Source organism: Oncorhynchus mykiss, chromosome 1 (assembly GCF_013265735.2).
Source record: "Oncorhynchus mykiss isolate Arlee chromosome 1, USDA_OmykA_1.1, whole genome shotgun sequence".
NCBI lineage: Eukaryota > Metazoa > Chordata > Actinopteri > Salmoniformes > Salmonidae > Oncorhynchus > Oncorhynchus mykiss.
Window position 1 is genome coordinate 21,214,915 of NC_048565.1, and position 17,358 is coordinate 21,232,272.

At 40.5% G+C, this 17,358-nt stretch overlaps 1 protein-coding gene across 1 annotated transcript in view; it reads left to right on the forward strand.

Annotated features, from left to right (window-relative positions):
- Positions 1 to 17,358, forward strand: part of LOC110507530 (yjeF N-terminal domain-containing protein 3) — a 72,999-nt gene that overhangs the window by 20,259 nt on the left and 35,382 nt on the right. The gene's annotated exons all lie outside the window — the stretch shown is intronic.

A 17,358-nucleotide genomic window follows, 5' to 3' on the forward strand; every position in this document is an offset into this window, starting at 1 on the left:
AGCCAGCTATAGCTAGCTAGGCTTATTGAGGCCACATGCTGCACTGAACTCTCACTCCACTTGCTACACTTTGAGCCTCTTTGCCGCTTTGATTGGCCAACATAAAAAGCAAGCTACACACGAAGGCTACCGGTCAGCTATTGAAAAGGTTGTTGTTTTATTAAATTAATAATTTGAAATGTCATGGTATATCTTTGTATGTAACAATGTCATGTTGATATTTTAATTTAGAATTAGTGGTTTTACCTCCCGAGTGACGCAGTGGTCTAAGGCAGCGCATTGCAATGTTTGAGTCGTCACTACAGACCCGGGTTCGATCCCAGGCTCTGTCGCAGCTGGCCGCGACTGGGATACCCATGAGGCGGTGCACAATTGGCCCAGCATCGTCCGGGTTAGGGAGGGTTTGGCCGGCCGGGATGTCCTTGTCCCATCGCGCTCTAGCGACTCCTTGTGGTGGGCCGGGCTCTTGCTCGCTGACTTAGGTCGCCAGTTGTACGGTGTTTCCTCCGACACATTGGTGCGGCTGGTTTCCGGGTAAAGCGAGCTGTGTCAAGAAGCAGTGTGGCTTGGCAGGGTCGTGTTTCTTAGGACGCATGACTCTCGACCTTCACCTCTCCCGAGTCTGTGGGGAGTTGCAGTGATGGGACAAGACTGTAACTATCAATTGGATATCATGAAATTGAAGTGGAAAAAATAATAAAAACCCTTTTCAGTGTTGAAATAGGCCTATAAAAAATATTCTCAACCAAGTATTCCAGTACTAACGTTTGTTTGGATATTGAAATAACCTCACACATCCCTAGTGCCATGAGACTGCAGTAAATGGCTGGTATGAATATCAACATGACAGTTTGTAGTGTAGCCACTAGCTAAGTCACACTTTTATTAATTGTATTCATTAATTGTATTTAATAATGATCCTCATCTTTCTTGTGCTGACAGCACTGAGCAGGCATGTGCATGATAGAACATCAATGCCAGTTAGAGCCAATTCAGAATTTTATTTGAAGGGAATGACACTTTTCATTCACTGTTGGTTGGTTCTCACATATCATTTATATTACTCCAGTCATTCATTTGAAGAATCATCATCTCAGTTTGAGTTGAGAAAGCAATATAAACCATCCTATAGTTTCTCTGTCATTATCCACATTATCCAACACTGAATCCAAAGAGGGACCAGAGAGGGTTGACAGAGATATCATTCCATTGGTAAGAGTAACTTTTTCATTCTAGTCAGAAGACTGCTGTCAACACTTGCTTTTAAATACTTAAGCACAACATTTGATGTCCCTGTATTTATGTATGTATGCAGTCTCTCTGGTTAAAAGCATCTGCCTACTGCCTAATTATTGAAATATATTTCATACCAAAAATATATATATTTTTTTTTAGCCAATTTTGACTTTGTGGCTGTGATATCTTGTGGAGACCCTGGCCTCCTCTGTCAATATAAACACACGGAGGTTGTTCCCTCCATGTTTGCGACACACTATCAGTAAGGCTGTTGACTGTCGCTCTGCTTAGCAATTTTCTGACGTTTAGTTTCCCGTAATTGGTGACATTTTTTGTGATATCATATCGCTATTTTATTACAATCTGACTGATGCTATTGGCCCTATTTGTGTAATAACATCCCACTTGTGATGAACATGAATTAATATTGTATTGTGTTCTGAATGTCAGGTGTCGGTGGATATTACACTGAGGTTGGTTTGATGAATGGAGCGGTGGGTTAATAGGGCTGGTGAGGTGAAGTGCTTCAGAATCTAAATACATTCTAGCACTCCATTACACTCCCAGAATGTACTGAATGACTAAACCAGTGTTTTGACAAGCAATGCCTTCTTGCAGAGATGAGAAGTACTGGTGTTAGCTCATGTTCTCTTGGCCTGTTGGTGATTGGAGGTAATGTGAGTTGGCTTGGGGCTGCCCTAGCCCCTCTGACTCTATATCAAACCAAAGTTTATTGGTCGCGTACACAGATTTTCAGATGTTATTGCAGGTGCAGCAAAATGCTTATGTTTCTAGCTCCAACAGTGCAGTAATACCTAGTAATACAAAAACAATACACACATAATCCAAAATATAAAAAATATCAGAATGAGCAATGTCAGAATATAAGTGTGTCATGACTGTCTTGATCAGGTCAGGTTACAGGAGACCACAACCCTACAGATTATCTCTCAACCCCAACAGAGGAGGAGAGATCTAGGGGTCTGAAGACGTGTGGGTTTTATGGCCCCCACTCCCCTGGTAAATCTCATGCCACAGACAAATTCCTTTGTCCTGTCACTATGAAGAACCAGCCTCAGAACATTAAACATGAACTCAAGGGACTTGGGAACAATGGTTTTCGTCAGCCACAATGGTGGTCATGACGATAGATGGAATATGAAAATGTATGTCATTTTTGTTCTGTTATTAAAGGTTAATAGATGACGTTATTACGAAAACATTGTAATGTGAAGGGTTTCCCTAGTATATGTTTGATGTTTATACATTGTATGGAAAATATCCAAATCAAAAATAATGTTTTGGGGAAGATGAAATGTTAAGTTAGTTGTCTAAAATGGGATTTGAGAAAAATCTAGCCTTGCCTCATTAACTTGGTACGCCCAGAGAATTGCCCTAAAGGCAGGCTACGCCCACTTCTGACCCAAGGGTATAAAACCTGTGAGTATAGAATTTACAACAGGACTACGTGGCCCCAGCTGCAGCGAGGTATAAAAAGTTTGATCCATCTCAAGACATCAGGGGAAAAGTTGAACTTGGACAATTTTGTGATGAGAATCTCATGGTTAACAGTATCAAAAGCCTTCCTTAGGTCCAGAAACACAGCCCCAACAGCACCCCCTTTGTCCATCTTGGACTTCACATTTTCCAGAAGAAAGCAGTTGGCCGTTTCTGTGGAGTGTTTCGCTCTGAAGCCAAACTGCATGGAGTGTAATGTGAAGGGGCTGTTGTTGAGGTGGGCAATCAGTTGTTCTGCTACACACTTTTCAACAACCTTTGACACCACAGGGTAGTATACTAATGGGCCTGTAGTTACTCACGTCAGCAGGGTCACCTGATTTAAAGATGGCCGTTATTATGGCCGACTTCCATACCCTTGGAAACACACCGAGACCAATAGATGTGTTGGTGACCTTAGTAATGGGGCCAATGAGTGACTCTTTGTAGTTTTTAAGAAAGGTAGAGTCCATCCCAAACACATCTTTGGCTTTAGAGTTCTTTAGTGAGCTAATCACCTTGTTCACCTTTGACTCAGAAACCTCCCTTATGAAGAAGACAGGTTGAGTGTCATTCACTAGCACTGAGCCCAAGAAACAAGTGGAGGGGTTCTGTGTCAGTGCCCTGACAGAGTCAATAAAGTAGGAATTGAAGGCAATTGCTATTTCGACTGCATCCTGTGTTAGATTGTTATTCACCATGATTTCTAGTATTTTTGCAGTGTTACTATGGTATTTCCCTGTTAACTTTTTTAGATTCTCCCATATCAATTTAGAATTTCCCTTTGCTTCACCAATTATGTTAATAAAAAAGTTTGCCTTGGCCTGTCTGATTTCTTTCATCACCTTATTTCTCAACATGGTAAACCTACGTCTGTCATGCTCTAATTTAGATTTTAGGGCTATTTTTAGAGCATAATCTCGTTCTTTCATCAATTTCCAGATTTCTCCATTTAGCCAAGGAAGAGTGCTCTTTTGGCCAGGTTTGGATTTGATTTTCTTTAGAAGGCATTGCCTTTAAATTGTTTAACTTGGGTCAAACGTTTCGGGTAGCCTTCCACAAGCTTCCCACAATAAGTTGGGTGAATGTTGACCCATTCCTCCTGACAGAGCTGGTGTAACTGAGTCAGGTTTGTAGGCCTCCTTGCTCGCACATGCTTTTACAGTTCTGCCCACACATTTTCTATGGGATTGAGGTCAGGGCTTTGTGATGGCCACTCCAATGCCTTGACTTTGTTGTCCTTAAGCCATTTTGCCACAACTTTGGAAGTATGCTCTGTAAATAGCCCACCTAATCTGCCTACCTCATCCCCATACTGTTTTTATTTACTTTTCTGCTCTTTTGCACACCAGTATCTCTACTTGCACATTTATCATCTGCTCATTTATCACTCCAGTGTTAATCTGCTAAATTGTAATTATTCTCTCCTATGGCCTATAAATTGCCTACCTCGTGCCTTTTGCACACACTTTATATAGACTTTCTTTTTTTCTACTGTGTCATTGACTTGTTTATTGCGCTATTGGCTTGTTTATTGTTTATTCCATGTGTAACTCTGTGTTGTTGTCTGTGTCACACTGCTTTGCTTTATCTTGGCCAGGTCGCAGTTGTAAATGAGAACTTGTTCTCAACTAGCCTACCTGGTTATATATATATATATATATATATATATATATATATATATATATGCTTGGGTTCATTGTCCATTTGGAAGACCCCATTTGCGACCAAGCTTTAACTTCCTGACTGATGTCTTGAGATGTTGCTTCAATATATCCACATAATTTTTTCTGCCTCATGATGCCATATATTTTGTGAAGTGCACCAGTCCCTCCTGCAACAAATCACCCCGACAACATGATGCTGCCACCCCCGTGCTTCACGGTTGGGATGGTGTTCTTCGGCTTGCAACCCTCCCCCTTTTCCTCCAAACATAACGATGGTCATTATGGCCGAACAGTTCTATCAGACCATTGGACATTTCTCCAAAAAGTAAATCAGTGTGCAGTTGCAAACCGTAGTCAGTTTTTTTATGGCGATTTTAGAGCAGTGGCTTCTTCGTTGCTGAGCAGCCTTTCAGGTTATGTCTATAGGACTCGTTTTACTGTTGATACAGATACTTTTGTACCTGTTTCCTCCAGCATCTTCACAATGTCTTTTGCTTTTGTTCTGGGATTGATTTGCACTTTTCACACCAAAGTACGTTCATCTCTAGGAGACAGAACGCGTCTCCTTCCTGAGAGGTATGACGGCTGCGTGGTCCCATGGTGTTTGTACTTGCGTACTACTGTTTGTACAGATTAACGTGGTATCTTCAGGCGTTTGAAAATTGCTCCCAAGGATAAACCAGACTTTTGGAGGTCTACAAATATTTTTCTGAGGTCTTGGCTGATTTTCCCATGATGTCAAGCAAAGAGGCACTGAGTTTGAAGGTAGGCCTTGAAATACATTCACAGGTACACCTCCAACTGATGTCAATTAGCCTATCAGAAGCTTCTAAAGCCATGGCATCATTTCTGGAATTTTCCAAGCTGTTTAAAGGCACAGCCAACTTAGTGTATGTATACTTCTGACCCACTGGAATTGTGATACAGTGAATTATAAGTGAAATAATCTGTCTGTAAACAATTGTTGGAAGAATTACTTGTGTCATGCACAAAGTAGATGTCCTAACTGACTTGCCAAAACTATAGTTTGTTTAACAAGACATTTGTGAAGTGAAAATGAGTTTTAATGACTCCAACCTAAGTGTATGTGCACTCCCAACTGTACATATACATGGTGTATATGGACACTATATGAATAGAAAAGGTGTGTACAGCAGTAGTTATATAGGATGAGCATTAACTAGAATACAGTATATACATATAAAGTGAGTAAAACAGTATGTAAACATGATTTAAAGTGACCAGTGTTCAATGTCTCTATATACATGGGGCAGAGGTCTCTAAGGTGCAGGGCAGAGTACTGGGCGGTAGCCGGCTAGTGACAGTGTCTAAGGTGTCGGCAGAGTACCGGACGCTGGCCGGTTTGTGATGGCTGTTCAACAGTCTGATGGCCTGGAGATAGAAGCTGTTTTTCAGTCTCTCGGTCCCGGCTTTGATACACCTGTACTGTCTCCGTCTGGTACATGGTAACAGGGTGAACAGGCCGTGGCTCGGGTGGCTGAAGTCCTTGATGATTTTCTTTGACACCGGGTGCTGTACTGTAGATGTCCAGGCAGTGTGCTCCAGGTGATGCATTGGGCTGACCGCAACCACTCTCTGGAGAGCCATGCGGTTGCGGGCGGTGCAGTTGCCGTACCAGGTGGGGATGCAGCCCGACAATGCTCTCTATGCTCTCTATCTGTAGATGTTTGTGAGGGTCTTAGGGGCCATGCCTAATAATACAGCAGGCTACAGCCATATCAGATCTTAGGGCCTTGGGCCTGCTCTATGTATCCTCCACATCACTGACCCTTAGAGCCTCTCTCTCCACACAGTCCTCCCGACCTGAGTGAGGGCCAGTGGAGCTGGGCCAGAGTGGATGTGATGGTGGCATTGTGGTGATTTTGTTGGATGGGAGCACATGTCACTCTCTGGGACTCTGATGACAGATCAGGTCATGTAAGGAAATGGTTCCAGCCTCCAGGCTCATTATGATGCCCCTCATCTTATGACGCCCCCCTATGGGTACACATTCTTGTACCGCCTGTCCTTCCCTGCTGCTCCCTCCCTTAATCATCAGAGGAGTGCCAACAGTGGTAGACCCCCCCCCCCCCCCTCACTCCCCCTCTACCACCCCTTCAGGCTCCCCAAGAACCCCTGCTGGTGACATTCTGTGTATAATGTATCCAAATGGCAAGTGTGCATACATTATAAGTGAGGACCAGAAGCTTTAGTATGTTAGGAGACTCACACTTTGTAAAGATCAGCGGTTCCCTGAGGTTAAGGTTAGCTGTACAAACAAGCGCTCAGCATTCTCTCTTGCCCGCCATCTTATAAACATTGAAGGGAACAGAGGAGGCTTTAACAAGGTCCGTAATTGATCTTTAACAGGCCTTTTTAACTGGGCTGTTTTTGAAGCATAATTCGATTATTTCAAGGTTATCTGCCTGGAAGTTAATTGTAATTAGCTTGTTGTTGCCAAGTGTCAACTTTATTGGCTGTTGTGTGGGCAGTGGGCTGGCAGGTTGCTTGCCATACTGTCACACCCACCATCACTACCACCTCTCTCCCTATTATCAATGTAACGTGCAGTGAAGATCTATGGTCCTCTTCCCATTGTCATTGGAGACAGCTCAGATACAAGGCATCTTTGGGGCAGTATACTGTAGTTTTCCTCCCCACAAGCCTTGTTCTCTCTCTGGCTTGACTGGCTTCCCACCACCTACATCCACATGCCACACACTAGCACACTGTAAATCCCAATGTTCTGTCATTACTCAAAACTTTTGTGGAAATCCATTGAACAACCGTATCAGAGTAGTTACTTGAAGTGATTGTACACCCCGAGGAAGTCAAGAAAGGGTTTAAGTACATTGAACTTTAAGATCATTGTTAAATGCTAAACTTATTAGTGGCTTAAACACTAACAGATGTATTAAGAAACTGTTAATGTTAGGTTGATTGGACTACTTGCAATTTGTAACTCAATAATTTTTTTGTTACATATACATATCATCATATTTTCAAGCTGTTGCTACTTAAAACAAAGTGTTTTTATCCAAACTACAAAGTACAACTTCAGTTCCAATGAAAATCTCATAACAGGGAATTCAATAGAGACCATTGCTGCTCCCATCTGTCTCTTGTACTTCTGTAAGACTTTTTAGTCGCTTCATAACTTGCAGCACTCATCTAGAATGTTGCCCAACCAACAGACCACTTTACCTACAACGGCATTCTCAGTAATGGTTCCAGAAACGTTTGACTTTTTACACGTGATTGTTTATCTACCTTAGTTGAATGCACTGACTGAAGTTACTCTGGATGAAAGCGTCCCCTAAATGACCAAAATGGAAATGTAAAAATTAACCAAATTAAAGCATGCTGGGTATTATAATGAGCTCCCTAACACAAAACTCTTTAACCAAACAAAATAAACTAGTCAATTTCATATAAATGGAACTTAAAAATGTCTTGTTTACATCACTTACGTAAAAAACATATGTTTAATAATAAAAAAAAATGGTTGTACTTATTAAATGAATGTCAACAATTACTTAAATTATTATTTGCTTAAGCAGAGGTTAGTTATGTTATATTACCTACAAAAAAATGTTTCTTGAACTAAAAACCAATCAAATGTTGTGAAAACTTAAAAATACTAGTATCTAATTGTCCTGACTGCTTTTGAGTTAGAACTACTTATAAAGTTAATGCTGAATAAACAATACATGTTTTAGTTATATCAACAGTTTATAATCAAGTTGTTTAAACTTGCAGTGATAAAGTTGTTCTTACTTAAAAATGTATAATTTATCATAACTTAATAGTTGATTTGACTTCTCATTTAGTTTTGAGGCTGTAGCACATAAACATTTTAAGTAATAAAGACTTTTCATTGACTTTGAGTTCAACTTACTAGAAGTATTTCAGGTAAAAATGCCTTAGGGCTTACAATGCAACTGTCAAAGGTTGCGGCGCCTTGCCAGGATAGACACTTGGGTCCATGCCCCCCCCCCCCAGTGCTCCACTCATTAATTATACACAGGCCAGGCAGAGGTGGAGGCAGCCCTGCACCTGGTGTGTGTGTGTGTGTTAGGAAGGAAGAGTGTGGCAGGTGTTTGTGTCGGGATTGTGGATGTTTGTGGATGTATCTGTGCAAGCATAGTCCCATCCATCTCCTTTGGTGGAGCATGCCTCCAGGATGCCCCAACCAAGGCAAAGTGAACCTCATGAAATATGAGGTAAATTAGATCATCCCAAAGTGATCAGTTGTTTTGTTTATGGGTTTTCAGTCCACTGCCCAAGACATTCTTCAGCAGCACTGTGTCCCATCTACTCTCCTGGACCAAACCCAGGAATTTCTCATGTGGCCCTTTATGTGTGATTGGACTGCAGAACAGAGCCATAAAGAAGGCCATTTCATACAGAGGAAGCAGCTCTCCAATTAGCCTCTCTGTTCTCCCACAGGCCCATAGATATTGTTCTGCAGAGAGGTGATTCGAAGTTGCTGAAATAATCAAAATGCAGACATTTACCCTCAGATTTTCTGAACCTTCTTTTGAATCTGGGAGTTTCTTGATGAAGAATAAGCAATTTGGACCAAGTAGACGTCTCACCTCTCAACACCTTTCTCTTTGTTGTCGTTCTGCTGGTGGATTTTGAAGTGTCTCGATGAAACGAATGTTCTGTGTGAATGACGTTGTCATAAAGTCTATGATACTATTGGCTTTGTTGCATTGAAATTGCCTTTCATGTTATGATTGCATTTGAAATGAGATTATGTGACAGTGCTTTCTCTGAGAATGACACCTTTAGCGGTCCGATGCAGACGTTTTTTTCTCGATATCAAATCATTTCTGGGTAACAATCAAGTACCTTACTGTGATGGCTTTAAATTAAAATGGTAATAAAATATATATTCTTAGCAAAGAGCAATTTCTTAAGCAAGAATTTTGCTAGGACTGTCTGGGGGTGGTCTGAGTGGGGAGGGGAATCTGAAACTGTCTTTCTTATTGGTCTATTAACTATCATTTACCAGGCAGGCCAAAACTCCATCCCACCAAAACAGACTGACATTTCAGGAGGTGTTTTCGAACAGCTCTTGCACTAAAAGGGCATTATCATAATTTTCACAATTACACAGTATTATTCTGACCTCGTCGTGTGGAAATATTTATAAAACAAAAGGAAATCACATTTGACTGCACTCGAACTTAAACTTTGTGATTTGAAAAAGTGTTTAGATTCACACAAAACCAGTCACATGATGTTTAAAATAAACAACCAACCCAAAATATTTGTTTGAATGGAATACATGGGCAAGCATGAGCCAACATTGACAGACAGTTTTGTTTTGAAAAAATGAGTCAATATGTCGTCACTCACGGACCTACTGGAGAGAGACACTGTAGGACTCCCAATGAGCACATTAACCTGCTTCTCTAGAACAAACTGGCAGGGGGCATGAGAATGTCACAGTAGAGTGAGAGAGACAGAGGGAGGGAGAGAGATATAAAAAAAAAGTATGCACCTCCATGATATAAAATAAATAAACCCAAGTAGACCAAAACAATTCAGGTACTGTATGTCCCTAGCACAATGGCAGTCTCTATTACCCCATTCAACAAACCCACTGATAAATATGCTTGAATGAAAAACCATCTACCAAGGGGAGTATTCAACATGATTCATTCCACATCACTATACTTCTAGTAATCTTAGTGTTCAAGAACTACCTTAAAACAAAAAATACACAATTTAGTTCTAAACAAACCAACCAGGAGGTATGATAAATCCAGGCAGGTCACCTGTGATACAAGTCCGTATCTGACGTCCATCCATGTCTGAGGATGTCGGGAGATGACGTGGAACCGGCCACTAGGGGCAACAGTGAGCGCTGTTAGCTTCAAGTAGGTTTTGATTTTGCTGGGTAGTGTGGACATGATGGTGGATGGGTGTAAGCATCTGCCTGTGATTCCAAAGGTTGCATGTTAGAATCCAGTGATAAGTTGTTTTTGTTTTACGTCAATCACAAACCTTAACCCTGACCTAAAACATTCAGAGTTAATGACTAAACTTAACCATAAATACTTAGAAATTTGACATCTGGTACAACTTTGAGAAACATAGACGTTTGAGAAACATAGATGAACGTCTACTTCTGACATAAGACTGTGAGAGCTTGTAGAAAAAATGTCAATCATTGGATTGTGTTTACTTGTAAATACTTACTTCCAAAAAGTTTATTTATTTGAGACCTTACAATTATAAAGGCTGTATAAATGCTGTAGATATACATCTCTAGGGTACGTGGGACGCTAGCGTCCCATCTGGCCAATATCCAGTGAGGTTGCAGAGCGCCAAATTCAATTACAGAAATGCTCACTATAAAAATTCTGAAAACAAAACATATTTTACATAGGTTTAAAGATTAACTTCTTGTTAAACCAACCACAGTGTCATATTTATAAAATGCTTTTCGGCCAAAGCATAGCTAGCCCAGAATATAGCCCAGTTGACAAATTATTACAGCAGCAAGCAGAAGCGTTACAAAACTCAGAAATAGAGATAAAATGAATCCCTTACCTTTGATGATCTTCATATGGTGGCAATCAGAAGACATTAATTTACTCAAATGTTCCTTTTGTTCAATGTCTCTTTATATCCAAAAACCTCAGTTTTGTTAGCGCGTTTTCTTCAGTAATCCACAGGCTCAAACTCAGTCAAAACAATCAGACAAAAAAATCCAAATTGTATCTGTAAAGTTCATAGAAACATGTCAAACAATGTTTATATTCAATCCTCAGGTTGCCTAAATGATCTATAATATTTCAACCGGACAATAACGTCGTCAATATAAAAGGTAATCAAGAAATGCACATGTGCCTGAAAAAGCTTTTCGACACGTTAGGGTCCACTCGTTCAGACTGGTCTTACTCCCTCATTTATAAGAATACAAGCCTGAAACAATTTCTAAGACTGTTGACATCTAGTGGAAGGCATAGGAACTGCAAATGGAGTCCTAAGTCAATGGATACTGTAATGGCATTGAATAGAAAACTACAAAAACAAAACTACTTCCTGAATGGATTTTTCTCAGATTTTCGCCTACTAAATCAGTTCTGTTATACTCAGACACTATTTTAACAGTTTTGGAAACTTTAGAGTGTTCTCTATCCAAATCTACCAGTTATATGCATATCATATCTTCTGGGCCCGAGTAGCAGGCCATGTAATTTGGACATGCTTTTCATCCAAAATTCCGAATGCTGCCCCCTACCCTAGAGGTTAATACCTTATCTATTTCATAGACAACTAACTGGTATGCCAAGAAACACATTTTGTGTTTGCAAATACCTTGAATACTTTTAACAAAAATGCAAATGCAGTCAACTTTCACACTCGTTGTGTGACTGTATATTTTAAACATTTGTTTCTGTAGTATCCTTAAAGGCTTCTTAGAGTTATGACTTATGAGACTTAAGTACGGTTTAGTATTGAATTGTAACTTAGAATTACATTCTCCAATGCACCTGGCTTAAGCACCTGAAGCTTTCTTAATCATAGTTACATAGGCATACATAGGAAATAGCTACGGATAGCGGGAAGCAAACCCCCACCTTGACTCAATACTGCCATCTATTGGTAACCATAAATATACCAGGTTACTACATTTTCAAATTACTATTTTTTTTCACCTTTAATTAACCAGCTAGGCTAGTTGAGAACAAGTTGTCATTTACAACTGCGACCTGGTCAAGATAAAGCAAAGCAGTTCGACACATACAACACAGAGTTACACATGGAATAAACATGCATACAGTCAATAATACAGTAGAACAAGCTATTTACAGTGTGTGCAAATGAGGTAAGATAAGGGAGGTAAGGCAATAAATAGGCCATGGTGGTGAAGTAATTACAATATAGCAATTAAACCCTGGAATGGTAGATGTGCAGAAGATGAATGTGCAAGTAGAGATACTGGGGTGCAAGATAAATACAGTATGGGGATGAGGTAGTTGGATGGGCTATTTACAGATGTGCTATGTACAGGTGCAGTGATCTGTGAGCTGCTCTGACAGCTGGTGCTTAAAGCTAATGAGGGAGATGTGTCTCCAGCTTCAGTGATTTTTGCAGTTCGTTCCAGTCATTGGCAGCAGAGAACTGGACAAAGGAGGAATTGGCTTTGGGGGTGACCAGTGAGAGAAACCTGCTGGAGTGCGTGTTACGGGCTGCTGCTATGGTGACCAGTGAGCTGAGATAAGGCGGGGATTTACCTAGCAGGCGGGGATTTACCTAAGACTTGTAGATGACCTGGAGCCAGTGGGTTTGGTGACGAGTATGAAGCGAGGGCCAGCCAATGAGAGCATACAGGTCGCAGTGGTGGATTGTATATGGGGCTTTGATGAAAAAATGGATGGCACTGTGATAGACTGCATCCAATTTGTTGAGTAGAGTGTTGGAGGCTATTTTGTAAATTACATCGCCGAAGTCGAGGATTGGTAGGATGGTCAGTTTTACAAGGGTATGTTTTGGCAGCATGAGTGAAGGATGCTTTGTTGCGAAATAGGAAGCCGACTCTAGGATTAATTTTGGAAGGAGAGTTCACAGTCTAACCAGACACCTAGGTATTTGTTGTTGTCCACATATTCTAAGTCACAACCGTCCAGAGTAGTGATGCTGGATTAGCGGGCAGGTGCGGGTAGCGATCAGTTGAAGAGTATGCATTTAGTTTTACTTGCATTTAAGAGCAGTTGGAGGCCACGGAAGGAGAGAAGAAGGGCCAGAAGTATATAGAATGGTGTCGTCTGCGTAGAGGTGGATCAGAGACTCACCAGCAGCAAGAGCAACATCATTGATGTAATAATGCACTAAGGAATACATTATTAAAACCATCGATTTGTACAACACAATCATAGATTCGAAAGCTATTTAAATGACTTTACAAGCCTTGGCTTGGCTCCAGAATTGTTTACCTTCTAACAGCGGCATTCCAACATTTCACAAAAGTATACTGAAAAAACAAATTTTCTTTGGTAAGTACCCCATTTGTACTTTTTAAAGTAGAGTCCTTCCAAAACATTTAGTGAACTGTTTCCTTGTGTAAGTTATTTACCAAATATATACAGTTGAAGTCGGAAGTACGATCTTTGTCCCTATGTGCAGTTGCAAACAGTAGTCTGGCTTTTTTATGGCGGTTTTGGAGCAGTGGCTTCTTCCTTGCTGAGCGGCCTTTCAGGTTATGTCGATATAGGACTCATTTTACTGTGGCTATAGATATTTTTGTACCTGTTTCCTCCAGCATCTTTACAAGGTCCTTTGCTGATGTTCTGGGATTGATTTGCACTTTTCACCAAAGTACGTTCATCTCTAGGAGACAAAACTCGTTTCCTTCCTGAGCGGTATGGCTGCTGCGTGGTCCCATGGTGTTTATACTTGTGTATCTATTGTTTGTACAGATGAACGTGGTACCATCAGGTTTTTGGAAAATGCTCCCAAGGATGAACCAGACTTGTGGAGGTCTACAATTTTTCTTCTGAGGTCTTGGCTGATTTCTTTTGATTTTCCCATAATGTCAAGCAGAGGCACTGAGTTTGAAGGTAGGCCTTGAAATACATCCACAGGTACACCTCCAATTGACTCAAAGGATGTCAATTAGCCTATCAGAAGCTTCTAAAGCCATTACATAATTTCTGTAATTTTCCAAGCTGTTTAAAAGGCACAGTCAACTCAGTGTATGTACACTTCTGACCCACTGGAATTGTGATACAGTGAATTATAAGTGAAATAATGTGTCTGTAAACAATTGTTAAAAAATTACTTATGTCATGCACAAAGTAGATCTCCTAACTGACTTGCCAAAACTATAGTTTGTTAACAAGAAATTCGTGGAGTGATTGAAAAATGGGTTTTAATGACTCAAACCTAAGTGTATGTAAACTTCCAACTTCAACTGTATATGTGTATTATGAACCATACCATCAACACTCCGGCCAAAAGTTCTGAGGTTAGTAATTACTAACTGAACTCCCAAAGTTTATTTCCAAAACGGTATCTGATAGACAAAGATTCTTTAAGTTATTTGTTTTTTTAATGAACAGTTTGGCTCCCAACAAGTGTGTGGCTCCTTGGGAGCCCAAGTGTGGCTCCCAACAAAAAGGTTTTAACAATAATATAACAAACAACTTTTGTTCACAGGGATTCCACAACTCCCTTTTACTTTCTCCTTATCGGAATGCATATAAGGTCCTCTCCAAATACACCATCGAGAGCGTCCTGACCAGTTGCATCACGGCATGGTACGGAAATTGATCCGTCCACGACCTCAAGGTCTTCTAGCGGGTGCTGAAGACAGTTCAGTACATCACTGAGGCCATGTTCCCACCGATCAAGGACATCTACTTGAAACGGTGACAGAGGAAGGCCCGCAGCATCATCCAGGACCCCACTCACCCCAGCCACAAGCTGTACACTCCCTTACCGTCGGGCATACGGTTTTGGAGCATGAAGTCTGATACCAACAGGCTCAGAGACAGTTTCTATCTACAAGCCATCAGACGGACCGACCACCTGCATTGACTCTCCGCACCTTAACACACATACACACACACACACACACACACAGTATTTTACGACTAACCTTATTGGGACACACAATTCAGTCCCATTCAAAATCCTATTTACCCTAACCCTTACCATAACCCTAGCCCTAACCTTAACCCTAGCTCCTAACCCCAACCCTAAAACTAACCCTAGCCCCTAACCTTAACACAAATTCTAACCTTAACCCTAAACTCCCTAAAAATAACATTTGGGTTTGGGACCAACAAAATGTCCCCAGTTGGTCAAATGTTTTTGTTAACTATTCTTGTGAGGACCTCTGGCCACCACAAATATAGTTACACACACATCACAACTGCTGTACCATTTACAGTACTATTGCTGCATACTTGTCCCCCAATACCTCCTTCCCTGATACATGTGTAAATATTGGACTATAAATTGAGCATTCCTGTGTTTTATATTTAGGCTATATTTATTCTATTCTACTGAGCCATATGCTTAATGTTCGGATTCTTATATTTTATTATTTCTAATTGTTGCATTGTGGAGAAGGAACCTGCAAGTAAGCATTTTGTTGTACGTTGTATTCTAATCTGTTTCCTGTACATATGACTAATAAAACTTGAAACAGTTCATGTATTTTAGTCTTACTCTAGTTTTGCTCTATAAAATCTGTCAATGTGCCCTAAAGCAATTTGCTCCAAGTACGCTGTACTACTATGGCTGACCCTGTAAAATAACACATTTCACTGCACCTATCTGGTCTGTGGTTATAAAACATTTGTTTATTGTCAATCTCTCCCTTCTTTATTTAATTATGTTTTTTATATACACTACTGTTCAAAAGTTTGGGGTCACTTCGAAATGTCCTTGTTTTTGAAAGAAAAGCACACACACAGGCCAGCATCCCGGAGTCGCCTCTTCACTGTTGACTTTGAGACTTGTGTTTTGCGGGTATTATTTAATGAAGTTGCCAGTTCAGGACTTGTGAGGTGTCTGTTTCTCAAACTAGACACTAATGTACTTGCCCTCTTGCTCTGTTGTGCACCGGGGCCTCCCACTCCTTTTTCTATTCTGGTTAGGGCCAGTTTGCTCTGTTCTGTGAAGGGAGTAGTACACAGCGTTGTACGAGATGGAATAGCATGGAATAGCCTTCATCTCTCAGAACAAGAATAGACTGACGAGTTTCGGAAGAAAGTTATTTGTTTCTAGCCTTTTTGAGCCTGTAATTGAACCCACAAATGCTGATGCTCCAGATACTCAACTAATCTAAAAAAGGCCAGTTTTATTGCTTCTTTAATCAGGACAACAGTTTTCAGCTGTGGTAACATAATTTAATAAAGAGTTTTCTAATGAACAAATAAGCCATTTAAAATGATAAACTTGGATTAGCTAACACAACATGCCATTGAAACACAGGAGTGATGGTTGCTGATAATGGGCCTCTGTACGCCTATGTAGATATTTAATAAAAAAATCTGCCGCTTCCAGCTACAATAGTCATTTACAACATTAACAATGTCTACACTGTATTTCTGATCAATTTGATGTTATTTTAATGGACAAAATGTTTTGCTTTTCTTTCAAAAACAAGTGAACACAAACTTTTGAACGGTAGTGAGTGTAATGGAGCCAAATGATCAAATAGATCAGCCACAGACCAATGTTCACATAATTTGAACTACTCCTTACAACTTTTGACAACTAGAGCATGCTTTCACAACCACAACCGCCTCCGCCCGCTAGCCTAAAGCAAGCGATCACTTAAGAATGGTCTGATGATAGTCATACAATTTGTCAGACAACTCGAGCTACACGTTAAAACAAAAAAGAGTGTTGCGACATGTCAGAGAATCTGACATAGAAATATACATAGTAAAGTACAGATACCCCAAAACACTACTTAAGTACTTTAAAATAGTTTTACTAAAGTACTTTACACCACTGTTCTTAGCCTTATCTTTCTCATTTTAGCTTTGTTCTACAATGCCAAAATATCCATCTAATAGGAGTGAGAGAGAGACAGTTCACCAATGTAGAACCGTAGTTACAGACTAACCAAACGTGACACAAGGCACAAATGGGGACAAGATGAACACACAACACAGGCTTTACCCACGAGGTTATTCCTGACTTGTTCAGAATCAATCTGAACAAATGTATTTCACCCTGCAACACACAAAACACTGTATATTTTGCTATAGCAGTATTGAAAGGAGACCTGGGGTTGCTAATCCCTGGTCCCGGAGTTGTGTGGTCAGTAAAACAGATTGGTTACGTTTTCACAAGGCCATCGCCACAGAGGCGGATGCCACTCGAGTTTGCAAGATGTAGTTTTGCTCCTCCAATGTACAAACTAAACACACAGCAGACTTGCCTTGCACTTGAGGAACACGTTTTCCCACTCTGTTGA